Source organism: Rhipicephalus microplus, chromosome 8, assembly GCF_043290135.1.
Source record: "Rhipicephalus microplus isolate Deutch F79 chromosome 8, USDA_Rmic, whole genome shotgun sequence".
Classification (NCBI taxonomy): domain Eukaryota; kingdom Metazoa; phylum Arthropoda; class Arachnida; order Ixodida; family Ixodidae; genus Rhipicephalus; species Rhipicephalus microplus.
This window is the reverse complement of record NC_134707.1, coordinates 87,284,040-87,300,908: the sequence shown is the minus strand read 5'-3', so window position 1 is coordinate 87,300,908 and position 16,869 is coordinate 87,284,040. Positions and strand designations below refer to the sequence as shown.

At 48.5% G+C, this 16,869-nt stretch overlaps 1 protein-coding gene across 1 annotated transcript in view; it reads left to right on the top strand.

Annotated features, from left to right (window-relative positions):
- Nucleotides 1–16,869, top strand: part of LOC142768648 (uncharacterized) — a 149,976-nt gene that overhangs the window by 61,523 nt on the left and 71,584 nt on the right. The gene's annotated exons all lie outside the window — the stretch shown is intronic.

Genomic DNA, 16,869 nt, shown 5'->3' with positions numbered 1-16,869 from the left:
TACGTATGAGCTAAAAAGTGTTGTTAGTTTGCCACACTTCACCTCATGGTAGGCACCAGAACCCTGCCGTGAGAAAGGAAATATCTCTGCTGATTATGTTTGCGGTTGCAAGTTTTACAAGCGCCTACTTCTAAAACAGCTAGTACAGTTGCAAAGTGCTCATTGCAACATTTATGACTTTTTATTCAAGTTGACAAACACTTACTGTGTATTCTAAAGCAATAAGCGCATTTATGTAGCTGTTCAAATAATTGTTTCTGTATCTGATCATCATGGTGATGATAGTTAATTAGGACTGAGCTTTCAAAGCGATTTGGCAGCTTTGATCTACTAAATTTTTTCTCACATCACTAGTGACTTATGGTGCGATTCTGCGTGTCTGCCATGTAATATTGCGTCTCCTAACGCGACTGCTCGCTGGACTTGATGCCTATGTGGGTTAGTTTGCCTATGTAGTTTGAAGCGGTGACGTGGCTCTGTGGTGAAACACCTAACTATTCAAGATTCTTTCAAAGTACAACACATAAGAAATGAAAAGAAATTGTCTGGGAAATAGGTTGTCTATCTAAAACAATGGGTGCTTAAGGGGTGAGGCTGGCAGCATTTCTACCACTTACCGCCTTATAGGGAGCATGCGGATTTGTGTATATATCCAGATTAAACGAAACGCAATTAGCCTGATGAAATTCTATTCGCGCATTTTTTTGGCTATGAACAAAACATACGTAAGTGTGCGCAAACGGGCGTTTCATTCATTCCCAAAAAAGTATTGCGCATGAAGCTGTGGATCACGGAGTAGAAACCGAGACCTTGCGTAGAGCCTGTTGTTTGCATGCATCATATTCAGGTAACTACTCGTTGAGCTTGTGGTAATCAGGGTAAGACTAGGGAGATTCTAAACAATTTCTTACTTTGGTAAAGAGATTGTAAAATGAAATGAAAGTGAATGAAAGGGCAACATGCTGCAGATGGAAGGTTAACTAAAGACATGGAATCATTTGAAAACTGCGGTCATGTGGCTTCTCGGCGACATCCATTTAATTTACTTCCAATAAATAATAATAATAATATACGGTTTGTTACATCCCAAAACCATGATATGATTATGAAAGAGCGTAGTGGAGGGATACGAAAAATTTTGCCGTCTGGTGTTCTTTACCGTGCACTCACCTCGCGCAATACACTGGCCTCTGCCATTTAGCCTCCATCGAAATGCACCCACCGTGACCGGGATCGAATCCTTGACTTTCGGGTCAGCAGCCGAGCACCCTAGCCACTGTTGCACCGAGGCACACTCCAATTGAGGAACAATATTTCTTATACGTTGCCTTGTTGTCAGTGACTGTTTGTTTTGTTATCATAAATAAACAAAAGATGAGGCTTAATCTAAAAGCAACAACAAAAAATTGCGCTGTTTTAGACACAGGCAAGAGAACCCGCCAGCACGCAGATTGCTTGAGTGAACCAATGCGAATATATAAAGGAGCCCGTTTTTGTTACTTTCTTCGACATTACCTAATGAAACAAACGGTAAGTGAAGCGCAGCTGACTGAAGTGCTGTCGTTAGGACACAGAGGGAAACGAATTGAGGACTGAAGCCTCAAACTTCGAAATATGCGTTTGGGGCTCCGCGAATAAAAGCTTTATTGGCGCTCCCTTTCTCTGAGCGCTTTACAACGCGAAGTGCTCGCGGGAATTGCGTGCCTTTGCATGCACTACGCACGTTCATCTGCTGTTTTACATACTATGGGTAATTATCCGACACATCATTCTCTTTGCACCCCCGCAGGGGCGCCTGCGCAAGTAGGCGTTTGGTGTGTAGCGACACCACGGACCCGAGCTAACGGGGGAGTTTCTACTCTCTCCCACGCCTAGCCTTGCGTGGCTTTGCCGTGTACGGGGAAAAGGGGATCCTGGGGGTTGAGCCGACGCTGGGTGATTGGACCATTAAGGCCCCCCCGGCAGAGGCAACACACCCCTTTGGCCCCGGCTTCACGTAGACGGCCCCCCTGGGCTGACCCACCCAGGGGAAGTCGGCAGTCGCCTTTTCCTATCTCTCTCTCCCTACATCTTCGTCTTTTTTTCTCACTTTACATCTTTCCTGTATTCTCCTCACTTCATTTCACTTCCAATTTCTCCTGGCGGCAAGGGTTAACTTAGTGTAAATATCCAACCTTGGGTAGATATATTAGGTTATAGCGGCCATGTACGGCTGGCGCCTGCGCCTCCTTCGCGTCTCGCAGCGTCCCCTAATTGGGCTCGGTGGTAGGTGGCTGGCAAGGCCGCCGAATAAGCTATCAAATTTATGGGAACACCTAGCCCTCTCACAACTAATCGCCCCTCCAAGAGGTAGCGCACCGATGCAATTTTCGAATTTGTTCCAAACAAAAAAGATAACTTCCCCAAATACCACATAATTCACTGTGAAAGTACAGAAAAGAAAGCTAGAAGTATTTCACCTTTCATTGTGTCCAAATGTCTCATAGAAACGCTGGGCGCAGGCTACAAGGCCACAAAGACTGCCAGTGCTGACCTGTTACTTGAGATAAAAGACAACGCACTGTACCAGAGACTACATAAACTCACAGCATTTGGGGATCAGCCTATCACAATCACACCGCATCGAACCATGAACACAGTGAAGGGTGTTGTGAAGGGTGTCCATCAGATGGAGACCTGATGGACCTCTCTGATGAACTTCTAACAGGCTGGAAAGAGGAAAACGTCATTCAGGTGCAGCGTATCAAAATAAGAAGAGAAAATAAGGAAATTCCAACGAAGCACGTCATACTAACTTTCGCATCTAGCACCCTCCCAACTGAAATAGCAACAGGATATCTTAAACTGCCAATTAGACCATACATAACCAACCCGCGGCGTTGCTTTAAGTGTCAGAGGTTCGGGCACGGCTCCCAGAGCTGCCGAGGACAGCTTACCTGCGCGAAATGCGGCACCAAAGGTCATACCGCTGACGATGACTGTCAGCTACAAGTGCACTGCGCAAACTGTGAGGGTGACCATCCTGCATATTCCAGGTCATGCGTGGCCTGGAAAATGGAAAAAGAAATTATTAATACAAAGTTTAAATTGAACATAAGCTTCCGTGAAGCGCGGCAGCGCGTTTCCCCGCATTTTGCTGGGAACACATCGTATGCCGAAGTGGTGCGAGGGGGGTCAGCACCACTTCGGTTTTCGGCAATGCCTTGGACCACGCCGAGCGTGCCACAAGCCCCCATGGGAGGAGCAGCCTCGGCTGCCCCACCCTCCTTGAATACAGCCCCACCGAAGGCCCCTGTGAACCTTGGCAGCAGCCAGGGCACCTTACAAACTAAAGAAATCCCCTCGACCTCCAGCCCGATGGGGTTTAAGGCTCCGTCCGTCACGACGAAGCCTACAACGAAAACAACATTATCTGTCGTCTCTCCTGAGGCGATGGACACATCAACTGCACCGGCGCAGACTGCGCCAAAGGAGCGGCGGGGTTCCCTCGACCGCTCTAAAAAAGACAAAACGGTAATTACAGGGCCTTCTAAAGGCTCTGTAAGATAAGTCACTTCTCTCTTTAAACACAAGCCACACTCATTTCGTACACACAGCACTTCTTTACTCCCATAATAGAGACACAAATTATACAATGGAACGTCAGAGGACTACTTCGAAACCTCGACGATGTCCAAGAACTTCTACACAAACATTCTCCAAAAGTGCTGTGTGTACAGGAAACACACTTAAAATCCAAGAATACAAAGTTTTTGCGTCAAGATGTTGTCTTCCGAAAGGACAGAGATGATGCTGTGGCGTCATCTGGTGGTGTAGCCATTATAGTTAATCGAGGAGTAGCATGCAGTCATCTACCACTACTAACATCCCCTACAGACAGTGGCTGTTCGAGCAGTTCTATTGAATAAGCTCGTCACCATCTGCTCTCTATACATACCACCGCAACACCGCCTGGAAAAACATGATTTCCAGTCTTTAATAGATTAGTTACCAGAACCTTATTTGGTTCTAGGGGACCTGAATGCGCACAGCGGTTTATGGGGTGACTGTCAATGTGATGCCCGAGGTCGTCTCAATGAACAGTTCCTTTTTTCATCAGGTGCTTGTCTGTTTAATAGAAAAGAGGCAACATATTATAACCTTGCAAACAATACTTACTCCTCCATAGACTTCAGTATCGCATCTCCTTCACTTGTACTATTACTTCAGTGGAAAGTCATAAATAATCCATACGGAAGTGACCATTTTCCTTTAGTTTTGAGTACACCAATAACATATGAATGTCCTCCACATGTTCCCAAATGGCTGGTAAACAAAGGCGACTGGGAACAATTTCAAAAGATTACAAACCTAAGTTGGACCGACATATGCGGATTAGGCATAGATGAAGCTGTGCAGTACTTCACGGCTTTTCTTACTGACGCAGCAGCCAAGTGCATTCCACAAACATCTGGACTGCCCGGCAAACGACACGTCCCGTGAAGGAACACTGAATGTCAGAATGCGCGAAAGGAACAGAACAGGGCATGGAGGTTGCTGCGCAACTCGCCGACAGCGGAAAACTTTGAGAGCTTTAAGAAAATAAAATCTCGATGCAGGAGAACGCGTCGGCAGGCCAGAAGAGAAAGCTGGCACAAGTTTTAGGGGCGAAGCTCCTTAGGGCGTGGGCTGTGCGTCCCCTGTAGTCTGTATGTAGCCACCTCTAGTTTAGTTCTTGCACTGTTCACTAGATGGCGGTACCGTCCCCTGTATGTAGCCACCTCTAGTTTAGTTCTTGCAGTGTTCACTAGATGGCGGTACTGTCTCCTGTATGTAGCCACCTCTCGTTTAGTTCTTGTAGTGTTTACTAGATGGTGGTACTTGTAGCTGATGATGAAAAGATGCAAGATGTTATAAACTAGAAAGCGGTACTTGTAGTTGATGAAAGACGCGAGATCTTATAAAATAGGAATGATGTCACATATGGCGCGTGTCATTGGTTGAAGGCAATCGTTCGATTTAGTGCGGCGACGTACGCTAGGGGGAGCGTTGTAATAAAATACGTTCGCTGTTGGCGCGCGCTCGTAGTCGCCGGATGAATAAGGCTGCACTGCGGAGAGAGCGCAAGGCGGCAGCAGCGCGCGCTCGCAGACAGAATCCCGATGTGCGAGCGCGCGAGGCAAGGGACATCGCAAGCCATCCGTCGTCTAAGAACAAATAAAAGTTGATTTGTGTATATACACACACAGCGTTTCTCACGTCTTTACATGATGATCGACTGGGCGAATTACACGGAAGATTCACAGTTTACCGATGAATCCCTCCGGAGCTTCGCCCATTCATCATCATTCACCCCGTGAATATGCCGTAATTTTTTTATCAGGGATAAATTCATATACACAAGAGGCTAAAATCTGGACATGGTTCGTAGGGTAGCAGGAAGACAAGTACACTCACTCCCACTCGTAAACACACAGGGTGACAGCCTGGAAGATCAGGCGAACTTCCTCGGTGCACACTACGAGCAAGTGTCTAGCTCGGCACACTATACTGAAGTTTTCCAAAGATATAAAGCAAGGATAGAAAAACAGAAACTAGAATATAAGTGCAAAAAACACGAGGCATACAACCAACCTTTCAACTTAGCTGAGCTACAAACATCACTAAACTCTAGCAGTAATTCTGCACCAGGCTACGACCGTGTCACGTATGAAATGTTGAAAAACCCGCCGGCTAAAACGCGAAAAACATTACTCTCTCTATACAATGCTATCTGGCTTTCTGGCACCATCCCTGCTTTCTGGAAAGAGGCTATTGTTATCCCTATTTTGAAACAGGGCAAGGACGCTTCCTCAGTTTCAAGTTATAGACCCTTTGCACTAACCAGCTGCCTTTGTAAGCTTTTTGAAAAAATGATAAACCGCCGACTTTTACATTTCTTTGAAACACACAATCTGCTCGACCAGTTCCAGTGTGGGTTTCGAGAGGGTAGATCCACCACCGACCATTTGGTGCGTATCGAGGCACAGATCCGAGACGCTTTTGTCCACAAACAATACTTCCTCTCAGTGTTTCTCGATATCGAGAAGGCTTACGACACAACATGGCGTTTTGGGATATTAAGAGACTTGTCTCACATGGGTGTGCGCGGTAGAATGCTTTCCATATTCGAGAGTTACTTGTCCAATCGGAAATTTCGCGTCCGTGTGGGCAGTACTCTCTCCCAAACATTTGTGCAAGAAACGGGAGTACCGTAAGGTGGTGTACTTAGTTCTACACTTTTTATTATTAAAATGAATTCCTTGCACCTGTCCATCCCCCGTAACATGTTCTATTCCACATATGTCGATGACGTCCAGCTTGGATATAAGTAATGCAAATTAGCAATGTGTGAGCGGCAGGTTCAGTTAGGTTTAAACAAGCTCTCCAAATGGGCAGAGGAAAACGGATTCCGGCTGAACCCAGAAAAAAGGACGTGTGTCTTGTTCTCCCGAAAGAGAGGCGTGCACTCAGAACCTGACATTGAACTGAACGGTCAACGTCTGTCTGTCAATGCGGAGCATAAATTCTTAGGCTTAATCTTGGACAACAAGTTGACATTCGTACCACACATCAAGTATTTAAAAACAAAATGTTTAAAAGCCATGAGTGTTATAAAAGTGTTGTCACGTACTACGTGGGGTAGTGACAGGCAATGTCTCATGAACCTGTATAGAAGCCTCATTCGCACCCGCTTAGATTATGGGGTCGTTGTCTATCAGTCTGCTACTCAAAGTGCCTTGAAGATGCTGGACCCCGTGCACCATTTGGGCATCCGCCTTTCTACGGGTGCTTTTCGCACCAGCCCCGTAGAAAGCCTTTATGTGTAGTCAAATGAGTGGTCACAATCTGCAGAGAACTTAAATGTCCTTTGTTTATTTCCTTAAGGTAAAAGCAGACAAGAAGCACTCGTCATACTCTACTATTAACGATTTGTCGAGCTCAATTCTGTTGCAAAACAGGCCTTCGATGAGGCAGCCCTTCTCAGTTCGCCTGAAGAGTCTAGCTGAGGAAACTGGAGTCTCACTTGAACACAGTTTAATGACTCCTGTAGCATACCCGCCACCGTGGCAATGGCAGACTATAGACTGCGATGTGTCTTTTCTAGAAGTTACAAAACATGCGCCTATTGCCTATATCCGAACATATTTCCTGGAACTTCAACACAAATACACACGTCCTGAGTTCTTTACAGATGCCTCTAAGACCAACTCCTCTGTGTCCTACGCTGCTGTTGACCCTTCCTTTTCGGATGCTGGCCCTCTACATCCAGGCACAAGTATCTTCACAGCGGAAGCTTATGCGATACTTGTGGCAGCTAAACACATCAAACAATTACAAATACAAAAAGCAGTAATTTATACCGACTCCCTCAGTGTGTTAACGGCTCTGCACAGTCTTAAAAAAGAAAAAACCCTGTCCTTGTCTCACTTTACTCCATTTTGTGCACACTCTACACACTCAGCCAACATGTTGTAGTGTGCTGGGTGCCAGGGCACCGTGAGATTCAAGGCAACGTGATGGCGGATCAGCTTGCTGCATCCGTCCATGAAATCAGAGCCACTACACACATATCGATCTCGCCCCGTGATCTTAAGCCGTCTCTCAAACGAAAGCTCAGGGACTACTGGCATAGCAAGTGGGATAGACACACACAAAACAAGCAACACGTTATCAAGCCACATCTTGGCCATATGCCACCAGTATCAAAATCACGTCTAACAGAGGTAACACTAACAAGACTCAGGATGGGACACACATACACGACACACACACATCTTTTGTCCGGTGGCGATCCACCTTGGTGTGACAAATGTGGTGAGGCATTAACAGTTCTTTACGTTTTAATTTAATGTAAACAATTAGACACTGTAAGAAGACAACACTTTCCATTACCCTACCGACAACATATACCATACACCCCGCAATGTTTGTCGGTAGGGAACCACTTTTCACCCATAAAGCATTGTTAGCTTTTTTAAGAGATGTCAATTTTTACTATGTAATATATCCAGGCATTACGTAGCGTGACCTCTCAAGAGAGGTTGCTGCTGCAGTAATTACATTTAAAAGCACTTGCCTCGCAGCCCTTGGACACAAGGGCGCTGCTGAAGCACGTGTGCTAGTGCCAAATATTTTTACATGTTTTTATTATCAAAACCTTTGTGACCCTTTTTAATATGCATATCACGCCACTGTCATGTCTTTAATACTCATGTTTTTACCCGCATTATCGCGAGGAATTTTAAGGCCCCTATACAGCCACGCAACATATCATTGCCCACATCTCTATACTGATTGAAATGGCGCTCTTTGCCCATAAATTGGCCCTTGCGCCATAAAACCCACACATTATCTTTGCACAATGAACATATGAGGGTATTAATAGCATGTGACGAGTGAACTTTACTCTGATTTTTCTATTCACTTTGATCTGTCGACCACGCCTTCAGAGCCAGTGAGTATGATGGCGCAATGACTCTCTCTCTCTCCCTCTCTCTCTCTCTCTCTCTCTCTCTATATATATATATATATATATATATATATGTGTGTGTGTGTGTGTGTGTGTGTGTGTGTGACGCAGGAGACGTGATGGCTGTACGATGAACCATTTATTTGTCTTTGTCTTCTTCCTTCTCTACCATTCCACCACACCATTCTCGTGTGGTTCGTCCCACGCTTCCCCCCTCCCCCGAGAGAGACGTAGATGCAGGGGCGGATGATACCGTTTAAGTCTCCCGACATGAACGATGTCAGTCTGGCGACTGAGTGAAGCGACGCTGCGGTCGATCTCGTAGTTAACTGCCGAAAGCTTGCGTATGATCGTATAGGGTCCTTCCATGATTGCGCTGAGTTTGCCGCGGTTCGGGTGCGAGGATGCTTCATATAGAACAAAGTCTCCCGCTTGAAGCTCTAATGGAAGGAAATTCTTGTCATATATGATCTTGTTTTTCTCGTGATATGCTACTGAAGTGCGAACTGCGTTTGTACGAGCTTCCTGCAGATTTTCAGTAACGCCTGAAAGAAGATAGGAATACGATGGTGTGCCATACATAAGAAAGCAGGGTGGGTAGCCTGGGATTTTGTGAGGTGTTCTATTGTACTCGTCGACAACATCTGAGAGGAGACGCGGCCACGCTTTCTGGGTTCGTCGTTGATCTTGCATCGGAGGCGAGTAACGATCGTCTGATTAGTGCGCTCGTTTAGGCCATTACACTGCGGGCGTTGTGAGCTTGTTAAAAGCTGATGAATATTGTTGTGCTTGAGGAACTGCTTTAATTTGGCGGCAGTGAATCCTGTGCCACGGTCCTAGAGGAACTTCCGAGGCTTTTCAGCAGCGAAGATACTCTTCAGATAAGAGGTGCACGCGTCGCAAGTCTCATTCTTGTGTGCGAAAGCCCAGACATAACGGGTGGCATGATCAACGGCAAAGTGAATGAATCTTTTGGATGAGCCGTAGTTGCCAAAACCTCCGATAGTGTCCATGGCCAGAAGATCAAATGGTTGTTCCGCTGGTTGCAAAGACTCCAAGGAACCGAATCGTTTGGTCTTCGGTTTCTTGCAGCGCTGACAAGTATCGCAGTGGCGTATGTACTCGCTCACGTCGGTGATGGTGTCGGGCCAATAGTACTGTGGAGAGAGAAGCCGCAACGGCTTCTTTACCCCAACATGACCGAAAGCGTCATAAGCTTTTTGGAGAAGAGAAGACCGGAGGGCAAAAGGCACATAGACTTTTCGTATTCCTCTGCGTGTCACTATACTCAGTCCGTTCTCAATGGTATGCTTTCCGGGTGGTTTGTCGTTGTGATGCTCTCGCAGTTGCTCAGCAGATAGGAGTTGAACTACCGGGCTTCGAGATAGTGTATCAGCTTCAATGTTGTCAATGCCCTTTTTGTGTTTGATGTTCACGTCGTACATGGAGAGTTTCAAGGACCACCAGAAAGTCGTCCTCGGGGATTCTTGATGCTTTTAAGTCATTCCAACGCTGCGTGATCTGTGATACAGTGAAAGGTTTCCCGTATAGATAGCAGTGCCGTTTATCAATGGCGTCAATAATTGCCAAACATTCCAGTTCTGTGATGTCGTAATTAATTTCGTCTTTTAGTAACTTCCGTGAATAGTATGCAATTGGGTGTTCTCTACCTTCATCATCAGCCTGCTTCAAGACGGCGCCGACACTTCTGTTAGATGCATCGCAGTATAGCACACAAGGCTTAGTGGCATCGTAGATGTTAAGAATTGGTTCTTCTGTCACGCATTTCTTGAGCTGAATGAAAGACAGTTCACACTCCGAATCCCAGTTCCAGGTGGCATCTCTGCTGAGCAGGTGCGTCAGTGGGTTAGCGATTTGACTGAAGTGGTCGATGTATCGACGGTAAACATTGACAATGCCGAGAAAACGCTGGAACTCTTTAGGGCGTGATGGTGTCGGAAACCGTAAGATTGCGTCCACGTTGCTTCGCTTTGGAGTGACGGTGCCATGCGAAACCTTGTGTCCCAGGTACTCAGTGGAGGTTTGAGCGAATTGACATTTCTTTAATTCCAGCTTGACGCCTTCGCTTTTCAAAGCTTTCAAAACGCCCTCTAGATGCCTCAGATGGTCTGTAAACGTGTCAGAGTAGGCAACAATGTCATCGAAGTAATTCGTGACGTTCTGCAAACGGTGTTTTGTCAATGTGAATTCGATAGCCTGTGCGAAGGTGGCCGGAGCATTCCGAAGAGCAAGAGGCATAACGAGCCACTCGTAGGGACCGGTACGTGTGACAAACACCGTTTTCGGAATGTCATCAGGGTGAATATTCACGTGCCTGTAACCTGACGTTATGTCTAACGTCGAGAAGTACGTAGATTTCCACAGAGAATCGAGAACGTCATTGATGCGAGGGATGGGCTGATAATCAGGCACCGTCAGTTCGTTTAGCTTGCGGTAGTAGATGCAGAAGCGCATGCGTCCTTCCCCTTTTTTCTCTGCCAGAAGTGCTGGCGCAGCGTATGGCGAGGTAGATAGTCGTATGACACCTTGCTTGAGATGTTCGTTGATCTGTCTGTCCATTTCAACGCTGTTGGTTTCTGAGCATCGATAGGGAGCTCTACGAATGGGTACATTGTTCGTGAGATGAATGCAATGCATTTCGCTATTGATGCAGCCAATGTCTGTCTGTGACTTAGAAAAAATGTCATCGTACTTGTGGATAAGCTGCTTCAATGCCAACTGTTCAGTTTCATTTAGATGTAGTACACCGCAAACTTCAACACCTTGCGAAGACGCGCCCATGTTAGCCGTGGCGTGGTTTTCTGTACGAGAATGGAGGATGTCTGTTCCTTGGCGTAGAGTCATGGTGTCAAGGTCCAGCGACAAGTTAATCAGGCAAGCACTATCCAAGCCAAGAAGTAAGTTGCTCTTCATGCCTTGTAGAACATGAGCCTGAATTTCTCTTGTCACTTTTCCTATCTGTACCTTTAAATTAACGCGAACCAAAGTTTTGGTAGATGATGTGACTTGTTGAACTGAGATGCACGAATTCTTCATTATTTGCGGGTGAAGTGCCTTAAGCACTGTTTCGCTAATGCAGGTAATCGTAGCTCCGGTATCAAGAGTAGCGCTGACAGGGTACCCGTTGATGAGGGCATCAAACTGAATTACATGAACCCGGGGTCGCCCTCCTCGTTTCCCTGGTTGGTGGAGAGGGCGGAAATGCTTGCGCGTCATGGGCATTTATTATGCCAGCGCATCTGTCGGGGTAAGCCATCCATCGCGCAGTGTTTGCACTTACGCACGGGTGTTCGTACCAGGGTATTACGTGGACGCTGACTATAGTTCTGTAGCGTCATCATAATCGCAATTCATCGTCATCGTCATTTTTTCTAGTCACCGCGCTGCGCCTCTCGTGCAGCTTACGCGACAGCTCGAGGCGCGAGCGGTGGAGAACGAGCTTCTGGCCTGGCGGTTTGGACGTGGCAGCCGCCACCGCTCCGCTTCAGCAAATCAACCTGGATAATAAAGTGGCGAGAGAACGACACGACCACGTTGGCCGCCGTCCCGTCTTCCTTCTCTCGCTACATTGGTGACCACGGACACACGAACAAGCGACCGGCACTGCACTACTGCCACCGAGCTACGCGGCCATGCTCCAGTCAGCACAAGCCTGGCAGCCTCAATTCGACCCGCCACTGCCCCCGTTCCGGACCTCTCACCTAGAGTCGTGGTTCGAGGAGTTTGCGGCGGCCTTGTATCACAACGGCATCTGGATCCAAGAGCTCATGTACGAGGTATTGGAATACCATCTTACACATGACCTCAAACACCACCTCACATACTTCTCCTGGAGCCCTCACCCGTACGATCACTTGCGAGATGCCGTGCTCAAATTTTACGGCCTTAAACATGCTCCTCCTCCCAAAAATGACACAACGGCACCTGGCTCATCACCTTCCAGGACGCCTCTCGCCTCACAGCCAGGCCAGATCATTCCCCTGCCGGCAACTGGCCACATAGATTCGACACCGGCCGCTGCCCCGTGCACCGTCGCATTCGCTGCAGAGACTTGGTCGGCTGATTTGTCTGTCCCAGGCAATTTGACGACTTCAGCTGGGCCAGCTGACCTTCCTGCAGACTCCCCGCCTGTTCCGGCACCTGTGGAGGCCCGCGACACCACTCACACTATGGACCCAGAGCCCGCTGTGACACTACACGCCATCAGTTTCCCCTGCACACCGGTGCCTGCTGCTCAAAACCTCGTGGACTGCCAGCACCTACTAACATCATCCTCGATGTATCCTACAGAAGTTCAAGCTCCTGAGCAGGCACGGCTGAACGTGCATGATGCTGTGACGATGTCAGGAAATCCCGAGGGCCGCACGCCTGGCTCACCACAGGTGGAGCACACCATGCATGCCCCAACAGATGCGCAGTTAAACCGTCCGCGTACCACTATGTACGCGTGCTTGAGCATTTCAACGCCGTCGACGGCCCATGACAACTGTGACGCCACATACCCTCCACTTGATCTCGCATCACCAAACGTCGGTTCTAGCTCGAACAACGCGACGACTGATCGGCGTACGCCTACGCGTTACACGTCGTCAAAGGTCGGAAAAAGCAATCTATCAGTGCCCTCTGAGCCGGCTCGTTATCACTGTAAACCATGTCGCACTTCATCGGTCCAAAGCGCACCGTTTACAACTTATCTGCACCCTACTCGGCCGACCAGACGGCCGCCGCAGCCGGTAATGTGCCAACGCAAGCGACGGTACCAGCACGGTAAACACACTACCAGGGTTGACCACACTCCCTGTCGACGTTCCCACCAGCTCCAACAAGGAAGTAACACTAGACCCTCTGGACTGGTCGTACTACGCTCATGCTACAGTCCATCTTTTAAGCATCAGTGTCCGAGTGCGCGCGACAATCGACCGCACCGAAACGGCCCGTGTGTGTTCTCGGCCCTTGACCATTTTTCACCTTGTTCGTACTCGCTATCGACAAAAGTGTCCCTTGATCACGACCCTCGCCCGCTCCTTCCAACAGCGCGCCTGCGTAGCCACCCTCGTCCGCTGCGCCATTCCCAGTGTCGCCCGCCAGAGACCCACTGGTTGCCGATTGTCCCTTCCAGTTTACGACCTGGACTGCTCACGGACCCCGTTTCGTTTTGCGAACCTAACTCGCTTGTATATACGCTCTCATTATTTTCATTCCGGCTTCATTTCTTCGGGGGGGGGGGGGGAGTAATCTGTAGCGTCATCATCATCGCAATTCACCGTCATCGTCATTTTTTCTAGTCACCACGCTGCGCCTCTCTTGCAGCTCACGCGACAGCTCGAGGCGCGAGTGGTGGAGAACGAGCTTCTGGCCTGGCGGTTTGGACGTGGCAGCCGCCGCCGCTCCGCTTCAGCAAATCAACCTGGATAATAAAGTGGCGAGAGAACAACACGACCACGTTGGCCGCCGTCCCGTCTTCCTCTCTCGCTAAAGTTCTGTCACTTGTTACGTTAATCTGTGTATTCCGAGCTGGTGGAAAGCGATGTAACTTCACTCTCTCCATGGTTGACTCTACACGAAGTGCAGCTGTAAGCCATACCTCTGGTGTGAACGAGGTAAGTCCAGCAAGCGCCATCTCCATATGCGCAGGAAGGCCGTCGATGAGCCCTGATATAAGGTGCGTGTCCTTTAGGTTGGTGAGGCGTCCGAGAGACATTTTTTCATTATAGTATTCCTTCAAGCTCTGGCTTGTTCGCAACCAGCAATGAACGAATTGGCGAAAAGGATCCGCGACGCCGCTCGTAAAGCGTTCCTTCATGCGTTTACATAAGCTTTCCCAAGACGCGTCTGTGTCAAAAACCTCGGTGAAAAACCATCGGAAAGCCTCACCTTCAAGGTAATCAGAGAAGTAGCACAGCTTATCTCGCTCCATCCATGCTGCGGCCGCAGTCCTCACCTCAAAGAGCTGGAGCCACTTGTCAAAGGGGACGTCCGTAGATGCTCCCGAGTACTTCGGGATGTTGATGACTTTCTTGGATGTCGCCATGATGAAGGGCACGGTAGATCCTGTCGACTAGTGTGACGCAGGAGACGTGATGGCTGTACGATGAACCATTTATTTGTCTTCGTCTTCTTCCTTCTCTAACATTCCACCACATCGTTCTCGTGTGGTTCGTCACACACACACACACACACACACACACACACACACACACACACACACACACACACACACACACACACACACACACACACACACACACACACACACACACACACACACACACACACACACACATATATATATATATATATATATATATATATATATATATATATATATATATATATATATATATATATACGTGTGTGTGTGTATGTGTGGGTGTGTTTTGTAATGAACGAGACTCAGAGACAGCGCACGTTCACTAGGCTAGCTGGCTGTTGTTTATCTGTCTTCATCATTGTCTTCCTTCCACCGAGCCCCACACGCACCCATACCCGAGCTCCATTACATCTACATTACGCTCGGTCACGCTGCGAAAGTGTACGGGGAGCTCCAGAAATGCGTTCGGGCGGACAACACTGGCTGTGCCGCAGTGGTCGTTGAAGGCCCGAAGAAATTCTCTGGCGGCCTATGCTGGATGTGTCGCTGTGATCGCTCAAAACGCCGCTGAGGTTTGACTTCGTGTTCTGCTGATGACGCCTCCGGTGAACGCAACTGGCTAGATATTGGTGGTCGGGTTCTGCCACTCCGGGACTTCACCTGCAAACTTGCCCAATGAGGTTCCGGTGGTCGACATTGACTCTGTCGTACCAGTCACAGGTCTGGAATGCACAGCGGGCTGCCTTAGGGCGTACCCGATGATGGCTTTGCATGACTGTGCCGACAATATTGCAGTGGCACGTTTTATTTGATGAACGATGTTTGCAAACTAGATTGGACGTGTATGTGACGCGAGGCCAGGGTTTCTAAAGACCGTTTGCTGCTTACTCGTTCGATCAGGTCGACGGACGGCTGATAAGTGATGGGTCTTATGAAGAGAAGAAAACTACTGTGATTGGATTCATGTGGCCTGCAGTTGACTGACTGGCATTTCGGGTTAAGTGCTCCTTGTCATACATGGGCTCACATGCCACTGGGTGAGCCTCGTGGACATCGATAGCTTTGGTAGACTTCTGTTTTGTTTTTTTCAGCGCGTCAGAGACAGCTATCTAGAACCTTAATGTCCTTAGGCGCTGGTGAACGTGGAGGCCGCATCGTAAGCAGCTGGGGTTTGTGGGCGGTATTTTTGTCTAGTGAGGCGGGAATCGCGGAGTCCGAAAGGTGTGGCATAGAGTGCGGCTCGCGGCTGGTATTGGTGTTGAGCACGTCTTTTTCCATCTCCGTGATTCGGTCTGCGTAGGGGTTCCGGGGTACAGATAAACAATCTAAGTACTTACCCTCACCAACTCGGTCTCCGAAAGTGGGCTGCTTGGTGGAGGGTAAAGCTGCACCATCTGGACAACGTATTTCTGGAGCTAGAGTGTCGAGAGGTGCATTGTCCAGTTGGGGATTCGCAGAGCTCTCATCCGCTGTAGAGCTTGGGTCGGACGCATGGAAAAGCGGGCGAAACACATCACTTATCGTGACACTTCATTCCAGCCAAAAGTGTTGTCTCATGCCTTCGTAGTTGTGCCAGGCTGAGGCAGCATCGAGAAAACGGTGGATGGCCACCAGCCACTTTCAAAGGTCTGGATGTGAGAAACGGTGAAGGAGATCTGGACCTGAATGTCTGGCTGCATCAAAAATTGACGGAACTGAGCGAGGCAGCGCCCGTCGCTCTTCCTCGTGCCCGTCGTCCCTTAATTCTTTCTCCTTTATTTGCAACACACTCCCGCGGCCGGCAAACTGGTGGTAATGTTTGGGTGCACAGGGTTAGAAGTTGAAGCGCACATTGGCGATCGAGACGCAGACGAAGCTCGGACACGGGCATCGGCAGGTGTGTGCACAAAGAGCAGCTGCCCCCCTAAAACCTCACCAGAACTTGCCCTTCACAAGTTACACCAGTGCTGTCTTCTTCCCCCCTCCCCCAGACGCAATGCACAAGTTCCCCCGTGCGGGGAAACGGTAAGTACGGAGGCATAAGTTGGCTTGGGCCCTAGTAGCCGGAAGATGAATGATTCAACGGGCGGCCGTTCAAGCTACTGAGAGAGTTGTCGATGTTGCGGGTTCTGAACTTGCTGGTTTCCGAAGATTCACAAAGGTTTCTTCGCGGCTGGCAAACTCATCCCGCGGCCGGCAAACTTGAGTAGGCTCCAAAACGCATCCTTGAGTGAGTATGACAAGAGGCGTTACACAGAGATGATGAAACGCTTTGGCAATGGCGATG